The sequence below is a fragment of the Echiichthys vipera genome (assembly GCF_963691815.1).
Source record: "Echiichthys vipera genome assembly, chromosome: 17".
Classification (NCBI taxonomy): Eukaryota; Metazoa; Chordata; class Actinopteri; order Perciformes; family Trachinidae; genus Echiichthys; species Echiichthys vipera.
The window spans coordinates 21381921-21398810 of NC_139842.1; positions in this window are offsets into that span (position 1 = coordinate 21381921).

Sequence of the window (16890 nt, forward strand, 5' to 3'; positions counted from 1 at the left end):
TTATTACCCTAGGGGGGGGTTTGAGGTTGTAAAACACACCTTATCTCCTATTGAAACAAGTATAACAATGTCTTATCTACTGCTCCCTTCCTGTGACACTGATCCTAACAACCAGACACAAAAACTCCTTAAACAGCACTTCCTCATGAGGTCCTACACTGTTTTATCTCACCATCCTAGATTCATCATCAAAGAACCTTGCTCCGGTGGAGGCACAGGGAGACACTGTCCTTGATGAAACTGTTCAGCCTGTGGTCAGCCAAAGTCCCGCTTTCTCTGCGACGGCTCTTCAGTTCATTTCTTCTATCAGGCAACAGCAGTGAAGTACTTTTACTGCTCCACGAGGGTCTTTAAGACATATAAAGATGAGGCCTCACAAACTGGCGGATGTCTTTTGAGGAGTTTTCAGCATCTCCGTTCTTTGAGTGGGAGCTGGAGGGTGCCAGAAAGCGAGGCGCAGAGTGGAGGAGAGTGGTAGAAGCGAGAGCGACGAGGAAGTCAGCGGTGCAGCTGCCTACAGGTCGTCTGTGCAGGTTCTGTCACCAGCCGCTGAAGCAGAGCCCACACAGCCACCACATTCAGGCCTGTACCAACCACAGGGCTCGGAGAAGGAGACGACTTGGACCCACTTCAACCTCTCTGACTTTTATAAGGCTGAGAGGGACCGATGGGTCGCAGAGAAGGGAAAGTGACTGCATACCCCCCAAAACCCAGATATACCCTCAGACACACACACACAAACACACACACACACACACACACACACACACACACACACACACACACACACACTGTACATGGCCGTGGCTACATGTTCATCACCAAAACATAGATTTTTTTATTTTATAAATGAAAAATGAAGATGCTGACATTCATTTATATGTGTTTATAAAGTAAAGATTAGTGGTAATTAATATATTATACATTTTCTTTTCTTTTTTAAATACTACTAATTATAGAGAAAGGGTGGGACTAAAGAAATTATAGGTCTTCTTACTCCTTTTCAAATGTGTGAATTTAATTTTTTCTTTATTTTTTGTTTGCTTGAGATGGTAAGATCATTTTGCTTTATTATTGTTATTTTTATAATAATTTGTATGTTTTTGTTTTCTGCTACTTAATTATATTTTATATATTTATGAATGCACAAATATCTGCTGTATTTAAACTGTATATTTCATGCTCTTTATTTGTTTTATTCATGCGTTTTCAAGCATGTCAGTTTAGATTTTGTGTGTTTTAGAATTTAGCTGTTTTTCAATAAAATATTTCATATAAAGCATTACTGTGGCTGTCTTTACTTGGGAGGGGAAGAACTAGTCATAAAGAAATGTTTTTATTAAATAGTATAATCTATTACTGTGTTTACTTTAGCGGTGACGTAATAGTGATAAAAAATAAATGAATTAAATATTCTAATCATTAATGTGCTCAGCTGTATGCTTATGCATCAACACGATATATTAATGAAACCTTGGTATAATACTAACATCATTTTGGAAATGAATATCTTTCTTGTGTAATTATTTAAAGGCTGTTCTTTATGTTAATCACTTTGTCTAGTGTTTAATCTATTATTTGTATTGCTATTATCATTAAGTTCAATTCAAGTAATATTATTATCACTGCTACTGTAGTTCAATTCATTTGCAGCATGTAAAAGTTGCATTATTGAACATTGTTTAAATAACATGGTTTTTATCATCTTATTATCATCCTAAACAATTCTTTCTACATGATGCAAACAAATTGTGATTAGTTTCACTTTAAACGACTGAATCTGATAGTATTGTGTTATGAACGCATGCAATTCTGGGTCATAATGAGAGTTACTGGTTGGCTCATGCTGGGATCGAACCTGTGACTTGCTTGCAGGGCCTCTCTTCAAGGAAAAGTCCTCTATACCTATACGCGGCTGGTCAGGGGAATGACAGGCAGAGATACAGGCTTGGTTTGACTCTCACCACCCCTTGGAACACAAGCTTGGAGTTATCAGAACACTGTAGCATTGAGCTAATAAAGTACCCTCCAGCTCACAGGCCCAAAGGGAAGAACGCAAGCACCTGAGAGGCTCCCTCACAACTTGTGGCTACCCCAGCTGGACCTTTCTGAAAACAGCAGCTGCTTCCAGAAAGAAGACCAAAGTGGTTAACAAAGAAAAAAGAAAACAAGAGAAACAACATAGTCGTTCCGTATGTGGCTGGGGTATCAGAGAAACTGTGGAGGGTCTTCAACAAACACAGCATCCCTGTGTAATTTAAACCCAGTAACACACTCAGACAGAGACTTGTACATCCCAAGGACTATACAGCACACACCCACAAAAGCAATCTGCTTCATGCTGTCCAATGCAACGAGGAATGCAAAGATCTCTACATTGGGGAAACAAAGCAACCACTGCAAAAACACATGCGCAACACAGGCCTGGACTCCGCTGTCCACTTAACATCGCAAGGAGAAAGCCCACTCCTTTGATGACAACAGTGTCAACATCCTGGACAGAGAGGACAGATGGTTTGAAAGAGGATTAAAAGAAGCCATCGCTAAACAGAGGAGGAGGTCTGAGACACCACTTATCTTCAATTTATAATGCAGCCCTTTCATCCCTTCCCAAGAGATTCAACAATCTAACCTCAAGAACAGCTGTTCGCAAAGGGCCTCCGGCGACTCCAACGACTGTTGTCAAGACTCAATAGAGCACTACCAAAGTCGAAACCAACTTCCCACCAACGACTGCCACTCTAACGACGGTCGTTGGCACTTTGGAGCACAAAGGGTCCCAGGGAGTTCATTGGCCTTGTGAGAGGTTAAATACTGGGATCTCCACACCAGTTAATTGGATCAGTCCCAGCCTGGTCAGATGCATACATGAACTGATGAAGCCTCTTCGATGAGAGGTGAAACCTCTTCCTAGACAAATAACCAAGTCCAGTTGCTTTTGACTGAAATTGCTTTGAGGATGACGATGACCTGGACAAATGAGAATATTCACAGGCTAAAATCTATGAATGGTTACAGCGATTTAAATCTTACTCTGGATGTTGAGGGTGAATGAGCCTTCCTCTACTTAGTACCACTACAATTAAAACATTCTCCACATACTCTGTTAGCAAGAAAGTTTTTAGAAGGTTGAGCTGACCTATAAAGTACCAATTATACCATTAATACTGGGCCTTGTGGCGCAATGGTAGCGCGTCTGACTCCAGATCAGAAGGTTATGTGTTCAAATCACATCAGGGTCACAAAACAGTGAAGACCTACCAATCTCTTTAAATGTATGGGTATACAGAAACCCCACTTACACACCGTTTGACTCTCACCACCCCTTGGAACACAAGCTTGGAGTTATCAGAACACTGCAGCATAGAGCTGATAAAGTACCCTCCAGCTCACAGGCCCAAAGGGAATAACGCAAGCACCTGAGAGGCTCCCTCACAACTGGTGGCTACCCCAGCTGGACCTTGCTGAAAACAGCAGCTGCTTCCAGAAAGAAGACCAAAGTGGTTAAGAAATCAAGAGTAACAACATAATCATTCCATATGTGGCTAGGGTATCAGAGAAAATGTGGAGGGTCTTCAACAAACACAGCATCCCTGTGTAATTTAAACCCAGTAACACACTCAGACAGACTTGAACATCCCAAGGACAGAACAGCACACACCCACAAAAGCAATCTGCTTCATGCTGTCCAATGCAACGAGGAATGCAAAGATCTTTACATTGGGGAAACAAAACAACCACTGCATAAACACATGACCCAACACAGGCCTGCACTCCGCTGTCCACTTAACATCTCAAGGAGAAAGCCCACTCCTTTAAGGACAACAGTGTCAACATCCTGGACAGAGAGGACAGATGGTTTGAAAGAGGAGTAAAAGAAGCCATCTATGTAAAATTAGAGAAACCATCTCTAAACAGAGGAGGAGGTCTGAGACACCACTTATCTTCAATTTATAATGCAGCCCTTTCATCCCTTCCCAAGAGATTCAACAATCTAACCTCAAGAACAGCTGTTCGCAAAGGGCCTCCGGCGACTCCAACGACTGTTGTCAAGACTCAATAGAGCACTACCAAAGTCGAAACCAACTTCCCACCAACGACTGCCACTCTAACGACGGTCGTTGGCACTTTGGAGCACAAAGGGTCCCAGGGAGTTCATTGGCCTTGTGAGAGGTTAAATACTGGGATCTCCACACCAGTTAATTGGATCAGTCCCAGCCTGGTCAGATGCATACATGAACTGATGAAGCCTCTTCGATGAGAGGTGAAACCTCTTCCTAGACAAATAACCAAGTCCAGTTGCTTTTGACTGAAATTGCTTTGAGGATGACGATGACCTGGACAAATGAGAATATTCACAGGCTAAAATCTATGAATGGTTACAGCGATTTAAATCTTACTCTAGATGTTGAGGGTGAATGAGCCTTCCTCTACTTAGTACCACTACGATTAAAACATTCTCCACATACTCTGTTAGCAAGAAAGTTTTTAGAAAATTGAGGTGACCTATAAAGTACCAATTGTACCATTAATACCGGGCCTTGTGGCGCAATGGTAGCGCGTCTGACTCCAGATCAGAAGGTTATGTGTTCAAATCACATCAGGGTCACAAAACAGTGAAGACCTACCAATCTCTTTAAATGTATGGGTATACAGAAACCCCACTTACACACCGTTTGACTCTCACCACCCCTTGGAACACAAGCTTGGAGTTATCAGAACACTGCAGCACAGAGCTGATAAAGTACCCTCCAGCTCATAGGCCCAAAGGGAATAACGCAAGCACCTGAGAGGCTCCCTCACAACTTGTGGCTACCCCAGCTGGACCTTTCTGAAAACAGCAGCTGCTTCCAGAAAGAAGACCAAAGTGGTTGAGAAAGAAAAAGAAATCAAGAGAAATAACATAGTCGTTCCGTATGTGGCTGGGGTATCAGAGAAACTGTGGAGGGTCTTCAACAAACACAGCATCCCTGTGTATTTCAAACCCAGTAACACACTCAGACAGAGACTTGTACATCCCAAGGACAGAACAGCACACACCCACAAAAGCAATCTGCTTCATGCTGTCCAATGCAACGAGGAATGCAAAGATCTCTACATTGGGGAAACAAAACAACCACTGCATAAACACATGACCCAACACAGGCCTGCACTCCGCTGTCCACTTAACATCTCAAGGAGAAAGCCCACTCCTTTGATGACAACAGTGTCAACATCCTGGACAGAGAGGACAGATGGTTTGAAAGAGGAGTAAAAGAAGCCATCTATGTAAAATTAGAGAAACCATCTCTAAACAGAGGAGGAGGTCTGAGACACCACTTATCTTCAATTTATAATGCAGCCCTTTCATCCCTTCCCAAGAGATTCAACAATCTAACCTCAAGAACAGCTGTTCACAAAGGGCCTCCGGCGACTCCAACGACTGTCGTCAAGACTCAATAGAGCACTACCAAAGTCGAAACCAACTTCCCACCAACGACTGCCACTCTAACGACGGTCGTTGGCACTTTGGAGCACAAAGGGTCCCAGGGACATCATTGGCCTTGTGAGAGGTTAAATACTGGGATCTCCACACCAGTTAATTGGATCAGTCCCAGCCTGGTCAGATGCATACATGAACTGATGAAGCCTCTTCGATGAGAGGTGAAACCTCTTCCTAGACAAATAACCAAGTCCAGTTGCTTTTGACTGAAATTGCTTTGAGGATGACGATGACCTGGACAAATGAGAATATTCACAGGCTAAAATCTATGAATGGTTACAGCGATTTAAATCTTACTCTAGATGTTGAGGGTGAATGAGCCTTCCTCTACTTAGTACCACTACAATTAAAACATTCTCCACATACTCTGTTAGCAAGAAAGTTTTTAGAAGGTTGAGCTGACCTATAAAGTACCAATTATACCATTAATACCGGGCCTTGTGGCGCAATGGTAGCGCGTCTGACTCCAGATCAGAAGGTTATGTGTTCAAATCACATCAGGGTCACAAAACAGTGAAGACCTACCAATCTCTTTAAATGTATGGGTATACAGAAACCCCACTTACACACCATTTGACTCTCACCACCCATTGGAACACAAGCTTGGAGTTATCAGAACACTGCAGCACAGAGCTGATAAAGTACCCTCCAGCTCACAGGCCCAAAGGGAAGAACGCAAGCACCTGAGAGGCTCCCTCACAACTTGTGGCTACCCCAGCTGGACCTTTCTGAAAACAGCAGCTGCTTCCAGAAAGAAGACCAAAGTGGTTGAGAAAGAAAAAGAAATCAAGAGAAATAACATAGTCGTTCCGTATGTGGCTGGGGTATCAGAGAAACTGTGGAGGGTCTTCAACAAACACAGCATCCCTGTGTATTTCAAACCCAGTAACACACTCAGACAGAGACTTGTACATCCCAAGGACAGAACAGCACACACCCACAAAAGCAATCTGCTTCATGCTGTCCAATGCAACGAGGAATGCAAAGATCTCTACATTGGGGAAACAAAACAACCACTGCATAAACACATGACCCAACACAGGCCTGCACTCCGCTGTCCACTTAACATCTCAAGGAGAAAGCCCACTCCTTTGATGACAACAGTGTCAACATCCTGGACAGAGAGGACAGATGGTTTGAAAGAGGAGTAAAAGAAGCCATCTATGTAAAATTAGAGAAACCATCTCTAAACAGAGGAGGAGGTCTGAGACACCACTTATCTTCAATTTATAATGCAGCCCTTTCATCCCTTCCCAAGAGATTCAACAATCTAACCTCAAGAACAGCTGTTCACAAAGGGCCTCCGGCGACTCCAACGACTGTCGTCAAGACTCAATAGAGCACTACCAAAGTCGAAACCAACTTCCCACCAACGACTGCCACTCTAACGACGGTCGTTGGCACTTTGGAGCACAAAGGGTCCCAGGGACATCATTGGCCTTGTGAGAGGTTAAATACTGGGATCTCCACACCAGTTAATTGGATCAGTCCCAGCCTGGTCAGATGCATACATGAACTGATGAAGCCTCTTCGATGAGAGGTGAAACCTCTTCCTAGACAAATAACCAAGTCCAGTTGCTTTTGACTGAAATTGCTTTGAGGATGACGATGACCTGGACAAATGAGAATATTCACAGGCTAAAATCTATGAATGGTTACAGCGATTTAAATCTTACTCTAGATGTTGAGGGTGAATGAGCCTTCCTCTACTTAGTACCACTACAATTAAAACATTCTCCACATACTCTGTTAGCAAGAAAGTTTTTAGAAGGTTGAGCTGACCTATAAAGTACCAATTATACCATTAATACCGGGCCTTGTGGCGCAATGGTAGCGCGTCTGACTCCAGATCAGAAGGTTATGTGTTCAAATCACATCAGGGTCACAAAACAGTGAAGACCTACCAATCTCTTTAAATGTATGGGTATACAGAAACCCCACTTACACACCATTTGACTCTCACCACCCATTGGAACACAAGCTTGGAGTTATCAGAACACTGCAGCACAGAGCTGATAAAGTACCCTCCAGCTCACAGGCCCAAAGGGAAGAACGCAAGCACCTGAGAGGCTCCCTCACAACTTGTGGCTACCCCAGCTGGACCTTTCTGAAAACAGCAGCTGCTTCCAGAAAGAAGACCAAAGTGGTTGAAAAAGAAATCAAGAGAAACAACATAGTCGTTCCGTATGTGGCTGGGGTATCAGAGAAACTGTGGAGGGTCTTCAACAAACACAGCATCCCTGTGTATTTCAAACCCAGTAACACACTCAGACAGAGACTTGTACATCCCAAGGACAGAACAGCACACACCCACAAAAGCAATCTGCTTCATGCTGTCCAATGCAACGAGGAATGCAAAGATCTCTACATTGGGGAAACAAAACAACCTCTGCATAAACACATGACCCAACACAGGCCTGCACTCCGCTGTCCACTTAACATCTCAAGGAGAAAGCCCACCCCTTTGAGGACTACAGTGTCAACATCCTGGACAGAGAGGACAGATGGTTTGAAAGAGGAGTAAAAGAAGCCATCGCTAAACAGAGGAGGAGGTCTGAGACACCACTTATCTTCAATTTATAATGCAGCCCTTTCATCCCTTCCCAAGAGATTCAACAATCTAACCTCAAGAACAGCTGTTCACAAAGGGCCTCCGGCGACTCCAACGACTGTCGTCAAGACTCAATAGAGCACTACCAAAGTCGAAACCAACTTCCCACCAACGACTGCCACTCTAACGACGGTCGTTGGCACTTTGGAGCACAAAGGGTCCCAGGGACATCATTGGCCTTGTGAGAGGTTAAATACTGGGATCTCCACACCAGTTAATTGGATCAGTCCCAGCCTGGTCAGATGCATACATGAACTGATGAAGCCTCTTCGATGAGAGGTGAAACCTCTTCCTAGACAAATAACCAAGTCCAGTTGCTTTTGACTGAAATTGCTTTGAGGATGACGATGACCTGGACAAATGAGAATATTCAGAGGCTAAAATCTATGAATGGTTACAGCGATTTAAATCTTACTCTGGATGTTCAGGGTGAATGAGCCTTCCTCTACTTAGTACCACTACAATTAAAACATTCTCCACATACTCTGTTAGCAAGAAAGTTTTTAGAAGGTCGAGCTGACCTATAAAGTACCAATTATACCATTAATACCGGGCCTTGTGGCGCAATGGTAGCGCATCTGACTCCAGATCAGAAGGTTATGTGTTCAAATCACATCAGGGTCACAAAACAGTGAAGACCTACCAATCTCTTTAAATGTATGGGTATACAGAAACCCCACTCTCACCACCCCTTGGAACACAAGCTTGGAGATATCAGAACACTGCAGCATAGAGCTGATAAAGTACCCTCCAGCTCACAGGCCCAAAGGGAAGAATGCAAGCACCTGAGAGGCTCCCTCACAACTTGTGGCTACCCCAGCTGGACCTTTCTGAAAACAGCAGCTGCTTCCAGAAAGAAGACCAAAGTGGTTAAGAAAGAAAAAGAAAACAAGAGAAACAACATAGTCGTCCGTATGTGGCTGGGGTATCAGAGAAACTGTGGAGGGTCTTCAACAAACACAGCATCCCTGTGTAATTTAAACCCAGTAACACACTCAGACTTGAACATCCCAAGGACAATACAGCACACACCCACAAAAGCAATCTGCTTCATGCTGTCCAATGCAACGAGGAATGCAAAGATCTCTACATTGGGGAAACAAAACAACCTCTGCATAAACACATGACCCAACACAGGCCTGCACTCCGCTGTCCACTTAACATCTCAAGGAGAAAGCCCACTCCTTTTAGGACAACAGTGTCAACATCCTGGACAGAGAGGACAGATGGTTTGAAAGAGGAGTAAAAGAAGCCATCTATGTAAAATTAGAGAAACCATCTCTAAACAGAGGAGGAGGTCTGAGACACCACTTATCTTCAATTTATAATGCAGCCCTTTCATACCTTCCCAAGAGATTCAACAATCTAACCTGAAGAACAGCTGTTTGCAAAGGGCCTCCGGCGACTCCAACGACTGTCGTCAAGACTCAAAAAAGCACTACCAAAGTCGAAACCAACTTCCCACCAACGACTGCCACTCTAACGACGGTCGTTGGCACTTTAGAGCACAAAGGGTCCCAGGGAGTTCATTGGCCTTGTGAGAGGTTAAATACTGGGATCTCCACACCAGTTAATTGGATCAGTCCCAGCCTGGTCAGATGCATACATGAACTGATGAAGCCTCTTCGATGAGAGGTGAAACCTCTTCCTAGACAAATAACCAAGTCCAGTTGCTTTTGACTGAAATTGCTTTGAGGATGACGATGACCTGGACAAATGAGAATATTCACAGGCTAAAATCTATGAATGGTTACAGCGATTTAAATCTTACTCTAGATGTTGAGGGTGAATGAGCCTTCCTCTACTTAGTACCACTACGATTAAAACATTCTTCACATACTCTGTTAGCAAGAAAGTTTTTAGAAGGTCGAGCTGACCTATAAAGTACCAATTATACCATTAATACCGGGCCTTGTGGCGCAATGGTAGCGCGTCTGACTCCAGATCAGAAGGTTATGTGTTCAAATCACATCAGGGTCACAAAACAGTGAAGACCTACCAATCTCTTTAAATGTATGGGTATACAGAAACCCCACTTACACACCGTTTGACTCTCACCACCCCTTGGAACACAAGCTTGGAGTTATCAGAACACTGCAGCACAGAGCTGATAAAGTACCCTCCAGCTCACAGGCCCAAAGGGAAGAACGCAAGCACCTGAGAGGCTCCCTCACATCTTGTGGCTACCCCAGCTGGACCTTTCTGAAAACAGCAGCTGCTTCCAGAAAGAAGACCAAAGTGGTTGAGAAAGAAAAAGAAATCAAGAGAAATAACATAGTCGTTCCGTATGTGGCTGGGGTATCAGAGAAACTGTGGAGGGTCTTCAACAAACACAGCATCCCTGTGTATTTCAAACCCAGTAACACACTCAGACAGAGACTTGTACATCCCAAGGACAGAACAGCACACACCCACAAAAGCAATCTGCTTCATGCTGTCCAATGCAACGAGGAATGCAAAGATCTCTACATTGGGGAAACAAAACAACCACTGCATAAACACATGACCCAACACAGGCCTGCACTCCGCTGTCCACTTAACATCTCAAGGAGAAAGCCCACTCCTTTGATGACAACAGTGTCAACATCCTGGACAGAGAGGACAGATGGTTTGAAAGAGGAGTAAAAGAAGCCATCGCTAAACAGAGGAGGAGGTCTGAGACACCACTTATCTTCAATTTATAATGCAGCCCTTTCATCCCTTCCCAAGAGATTCAACAATCTAACCTCAAGAACAGCTGTTCACAAAGGGCCTCCGGCGACTCCAACGACTGTCGTCAAGACTCAATAGAGCACTACCAAAGTCGAAACCAACTTCCCACCAACGACTGCCACTCTAACGACGGTCGTTGGCACTTTGGAGCACAAAGGGTCCCAGGGACATCATTGGCCTTGTGAGAGGTTAAATACTGGGATCTCCACACCAGTTAATTGGATCAGTCCCAGCCTGGTCAGATGCATACATGAACTGATGAAGCCTCTTCGATGAGAGGTGAAACCTCTTCCTAGACAAATAACCAAGTCCAGTTGCTTTTGACTGAAATTGCTTTGAGGATGACGATGACCTGGACAAATGAGAATATTCAGAGGCTAAAATCTATGAATGGTTACAGCGATTTAAATCTTACTCTGGATGTTCAGGGTGAATGAGCCTTCCTCTACTTAGTACCACTACAATTAAAACATTCTCCACATACTCTGTTAGCAAGAAAGTTTTTAGAAGGTCGAGCTGACCTATAAAGTACCAATTATACCATTAATACCGGGCCTTGTGGCGCAATGGTAGCGCATCTGACTCCAGATCAGAAGGTTATGTGTTCAAATCACATCAGGGTCACAAAACAGTGAAGACCTACCAATCTCTTTAAATGTATGGGTATACAGAAACCCCACTCTCACCACCCCTTGGAACACAAGCTTGGAGATATCAGAACACTGCAGCATAGAGCTGATAAAGTACCCTCCAGCTCACAGGCCCAAAGGGAAGAATGCAAGCACCTGAGAGGCTCCCTCACAACTTGTGGCTACCCCAGCTGGACCTTTCTGAAAACAGCAGCTGCTTCCAGAAAGAAGACCAAAGTGGTTAAGAAAGAAAAAGGAAACAACATAGTCGTCCGTATGTGGCTGGGGTATCAGAGAAACTGTGGAGGGTCTTCAACAAACACAGCATCCCTGTGTAATTTAAACCCAGTAACACACTCAGACTTGAACATCCCAAGGACAATACAGCACACACCCACAAAAGCAATCTGCTTCATGCTGTCCAATGCAACGAGGAATGCAAAGATCTCTACATTGGGGAAACAAAACAACCTCTGCATAAACACATGACCCAACACAGGCCTGCACTCCGCTGTCCACTTAACATCTCAAGGAGAAAGCCCACTCCTTTTAGGACAACAGTGTCAACATCCTGGACAGAGAGGACAGATGGTTTGAAAGAGGAGTAAAAGAAGCCATCTATGTAAAATTAGAGAAACCATCTCTAAACAGAGGAGGAGGTCTGAGACACCACTTATCTTCAATTTATAATGCAGCCCTTTCATACCTTCCCAAGAGATTCAACAATCTAACCTGAAGAACAGCTGTTTGCAAAGGGCCTCCGGCGACTCCAACGACTGTCGTCAAGACTCAAAAAAGCACTACCAAAGTCGAAACCAACTTCCCACCAACGACTGCCACTCTAACGACGGTCGTTGGCACTTTAGAGCACAAAGGGTCCCAGGGAGTTCATTGGCCTTGTGAGAGGTTAAATACTGGGATCTCCACACCAGTTAATTGGATCAGTCCCAGCCTGGTCAGATGCATACATGAACTGATGAAGCCTCTTCGATGAGAGGTGAAACCTCTTCCTAGACAAATAACCAAGTCCAGTTGCTTTTGACTGAAATTGCTTTGAGGATGACGATGACCTGGACAAATGAGAATATTCACAGGCTAAAATCTATGAATGGTTACAGCGATTTAAATCTTACTCTAGATGTTGAGGGTGAATGAGCCTTCCTCTACTTAGTACCACTACGATTAAAACATTCTTCACATACTCTGTTAGCAAGAAAGTTTTTAGAAGGTCGAGCTGACCTATAAAGTACCAATTATACCATTAATACCGGGCCTTGTGGCGCAATGGTAGCGCGTCTGACTCCAGATCAGAAGGTTATGTGTTCAAATCACATCAGGGTCACAAAACAGTGAAGACCTACCAATCTCTTTAAATGTATGGGTATACAGAAACCCCACTTACACACCGTTTGACTCTCACCACCCCTTGGAACACAAGCTTGGAGTTATCAGAACACTGCAGCACAGAGCTGATAAAGTACCCTCCAGCTCACAGGCCCAAAGGGAAGAACGCAAGCACCTGAGAGGCTCCCTCACATCTTGTGGCTACCCCAGCTGGACCTTTCTGAAAACAGCAGCTGCTTCCAGAAAGAAGACCAAAGTGGTTGAGAAAGAAAAAGAAATCAAGAGAAATAACATAGTCGTTCCGTATGTGGCTGGGGTATCAGAGAAACTGTGGAGGGTCTTCAACAAACACAGCATCCCTGTGTATTTCAAACCCAGTAACACACTCAGACAGAGACTTGTACATCCCAAGGACAGAACAGCACACACCCACAAAAGCAATCTGCTTCATGCTGTCCAATGCAACGAGGAATGCAAAGATCTCTACATTGGGGAAACAAAACAACCACTGCATAAACACATGACCCAACACAGGCCTGCACTCCGCTGTCCACTTAACATCTCAAGGAGAAAGCCCACTCCTTTGATGACAACAGTGTCAACATCCTGGACAGAGAGGACAGATGGTTTGAAAGAGGAGTAAAAGAAGCCATCTATGTAAAATTAGAGAAACCATCTCTAAACAGAGGAGGAGGTCTGAGACACCACTTATCTTCAATTTATAATGCAGCCCTTTCATCCCTTCCCAAGAGATTCAACAATCTAACCTCAAGAACAGCTGTTCACAAAGGGCCTCCGGCGACTCCAACGACTGTCGTCAAGACTCAATAGAGCACTACCAAAGTCGAAACCAACTTCCCACCAACGACTGCCACTCTAACGACGGTCGTTGGCACTTTGGAGCACAAAGGGTCCCAGGGACATCATTGGCCTTGTGAGAGGTTAAATACTGGGATCTCCACACCAGTTAATTGGATCAGTCCCAGCCTGGTCAGATGCATACATGAACTGATGAAGCCTCTTCGATGAGAGGTGAAACCTCTTCCTAGACAAATAACCAAGTCCAGTTGCTTTTGACTGAAATTGCTTTGAGGATGACGATGACCTGGACAAATGAGAATATTCAGAGGCTAAAATCTATGAATGGTTACAGCGATTTAAATCTTACTCTGGATGTTCAGGGTGAATGAGCCTTCCTCTACTTAGTACCACTACAATTAAAACATTCTCCACATACTCTGTTAGCAAGAAAGTTTTTAGAAGGTCGAGCTGACCTATAAAGTACCAATTATACCATTAATACCGGGCCTTGTGGCGCAATGGTAGCGCATCTGACTCCAGATCAGAAGGTTATGTGTTCAAATCACATCAGGGTCACAAAACAGTGAAGACCTACCAATCTCTTTAAATGTATGGGTATACAGAAACCCCACTCTCACCACCCCTTGGAACACAAGCTTGGAGATATCAGAACACTGCAGCATAGAGCTGATAAAGTACCCTCCAGCTCACAGGCCCAAAGGGAAGAATGCAAGCACCTGAGAGGCTCCCTCACAACTTGTGGCTACCCCAGCTGGACCTTTCTGAAAACAGCAGCTGCTTCCAGAAAGAAGACCAAAGTGGTTAAGAAAGAAAAAGAAAACAAGAGAAACAACATAGTCGTCCGTATGTGGCTGGGGTATCAGAGAAACTGTGGAGGGTCTTCAACAAACACAGCATCCCTGTGTAATTTAAACCCAGTAACACACTCAGACAGACTTGAACATCCCAAGGACAATACAGCACACACCCACGAAAGCAATCTGCTTCATGCTGTCCAATGCAACGAGGAATGCAAAGATCTCTACATTGGGGAAACAAAACAACCTCTGCATAAACACATGACCCAACACAGGCCTGCACTCCGCTGTCCACTTAACATCTCAAGGAGAAAGCCCACTCCTTTTAGGACAACAGTGTCAACATCCTGGACAGAGAGGACAGATGGTTTGAAAGAGGAGTAAAAGAAGCCATCTATGTAAAATTAGAGAAACCATCTCTAAACAGAGGAGGAGGTCTGAGACACCACTTATCTTCAATTTATAATGCAGCCCTTTCATACCTTCCCAAGAGATTCAACAATCTAACCTGAAGAACAGCTGTTTGCAAAGGGCCTCCGGCGACTCCAACGACTGTCGTCAAGACTCAAAAAAGCACTACCAAAGTCGAAACCAACTTCCCACCAACGACTGCCACTCTAACGACGGTCGTTGGCACTTTAGAGCACAAAGGGTCCCAGGGAGTTCATTGGCCTTGTGAGAGGTTAAATACTGGGATCTCCACACCAGTTAATTGGATCAGTCCCAGCCTGGTCAGATGCATACATGAACTGATGAAGCCTCTTCGATGAGAGGTGAAACCTCTTCCTAGACAAATAACCAAGTCCAGTTGCTTTTGACTGAAATTGCTTTGAGGATGACGATGACCTGGACAAATGAGAATATTCACAGGCTAAAATCTATGAATGGTTACAGCGATTTAAATCTTACTCTAGATGTTGAGGGTGAATGAGCCTTCCTCTACTTAGTACCACTACGATTAAAACATTCTTCACATACTCTGTTAGCAAGAAAGTTTTTAGAAGGTCGAGCTGACCTATAAAGTACCAATTATACCATTAATACCGGGCCTTGTGGCGCAATGGTAGCGCGTCTGACTCCAGATCAGAAGGTTATGTGTTCAAATCACATCAGGGTCACAAAACAGTGAAGACCTACCAATCTCTTTAAATGTATGGGTATACAGAAACCCCACTTACACACCGTTTGACTCTCACCACCCCTTGGAACACAAGCTTGGAGTTATCAGAACACTGCAGCACAGAGCTGATAAAGTACCCTCCAGCTCACAGGCCCAAAGGGAAGAACGCAAGCACCTGAGAGGCTCCCTCACATCTTGTGGCTACCCCAGCTGGACCTTTCTGAAAACAGCAGCTGCTTCCAGAAAGAAGACCAAAGTGGTTAAGAAAGAAAAAGAAAACAAGAGAAACAACATAGTCGTTCCGTATGTGGCTGGGGTATCAGAGAAACTGTGGAGGGTCTTCAACAAACACAGCATCCCTGTGTATTTCAAACCCAGTAACACACTCAGACAGAGACTTGTACATCCCAAGGACAGAACAGCACACACCCACAAAAGCAATCTGCTTCATGCTGTCCAATGCAACGAGGAATGCAAAGATCTCTACATTGGGGAAACAAAACAACCACTGCATAAACACATGACCCAACACAGGCCTGCACTCCGCTGTCCACTTAACATCTCAAGGAGAAAGCCCACTCCTTTGATGACAACAGTGTCAACATCCTGGACAGAGAGGACAGATGGTTTGAAAGAGGAGTAAAAGAAGCCATCGCTAAACAGAGGAGGAGGTCTGAGACACCACTTATCTTCAATTTATAATGCAGCCCTTTCATCCCTTCCCAAGAGATTCAACAATCTAACCTCAAGAACAGCTGTTCACAAAGGGCCTCCGGCGACTCCAACGACTGTCGTCAAGACTCAATAGAGCACTACCAAAGTCGAAACCAACTTCCCACCAACGACTGCCACTCTAACGACGGTCGTTGGCACTTTGGAGCACAAAGGGTCCCAGGGACATCATTGGCCTTGTGAGAGGTTAAATACTGGGATCTCCACACCAGTTAATTGGATCAGTCCCAGCCTGGTCAGATGCATACATGAACTGATGAAGCCTCTTCGATGAGAGGTGAAACCTCTTCCTAGACAAATAACCAAGTCCAGTTGCTTTTGACTGAAATTGCTTTGAGGATGACGATGACCTGGACAAATGAGAATATTCACAGGCTAAAATCTATGAATGGTTACAGCGATTTAAATCTTACTCTGGATGTTCAGGGTGAATGAGCCTTCCTCTACTTAGTACCACTACAATTAAAACATTCTCCACATACTCTGTTAGCAAGAAAGTTTTTAGAAGGTCGAGCTGACCTATAAAGTACCAATTATACCATTAATACCGGGCCTTGTGGCGCAATGGTAGCGCATCTGACTCCAGATCAGAAGGATATGTGTTCAAATCACATCAGGGTCACAAAACAGTGAAGACCTAC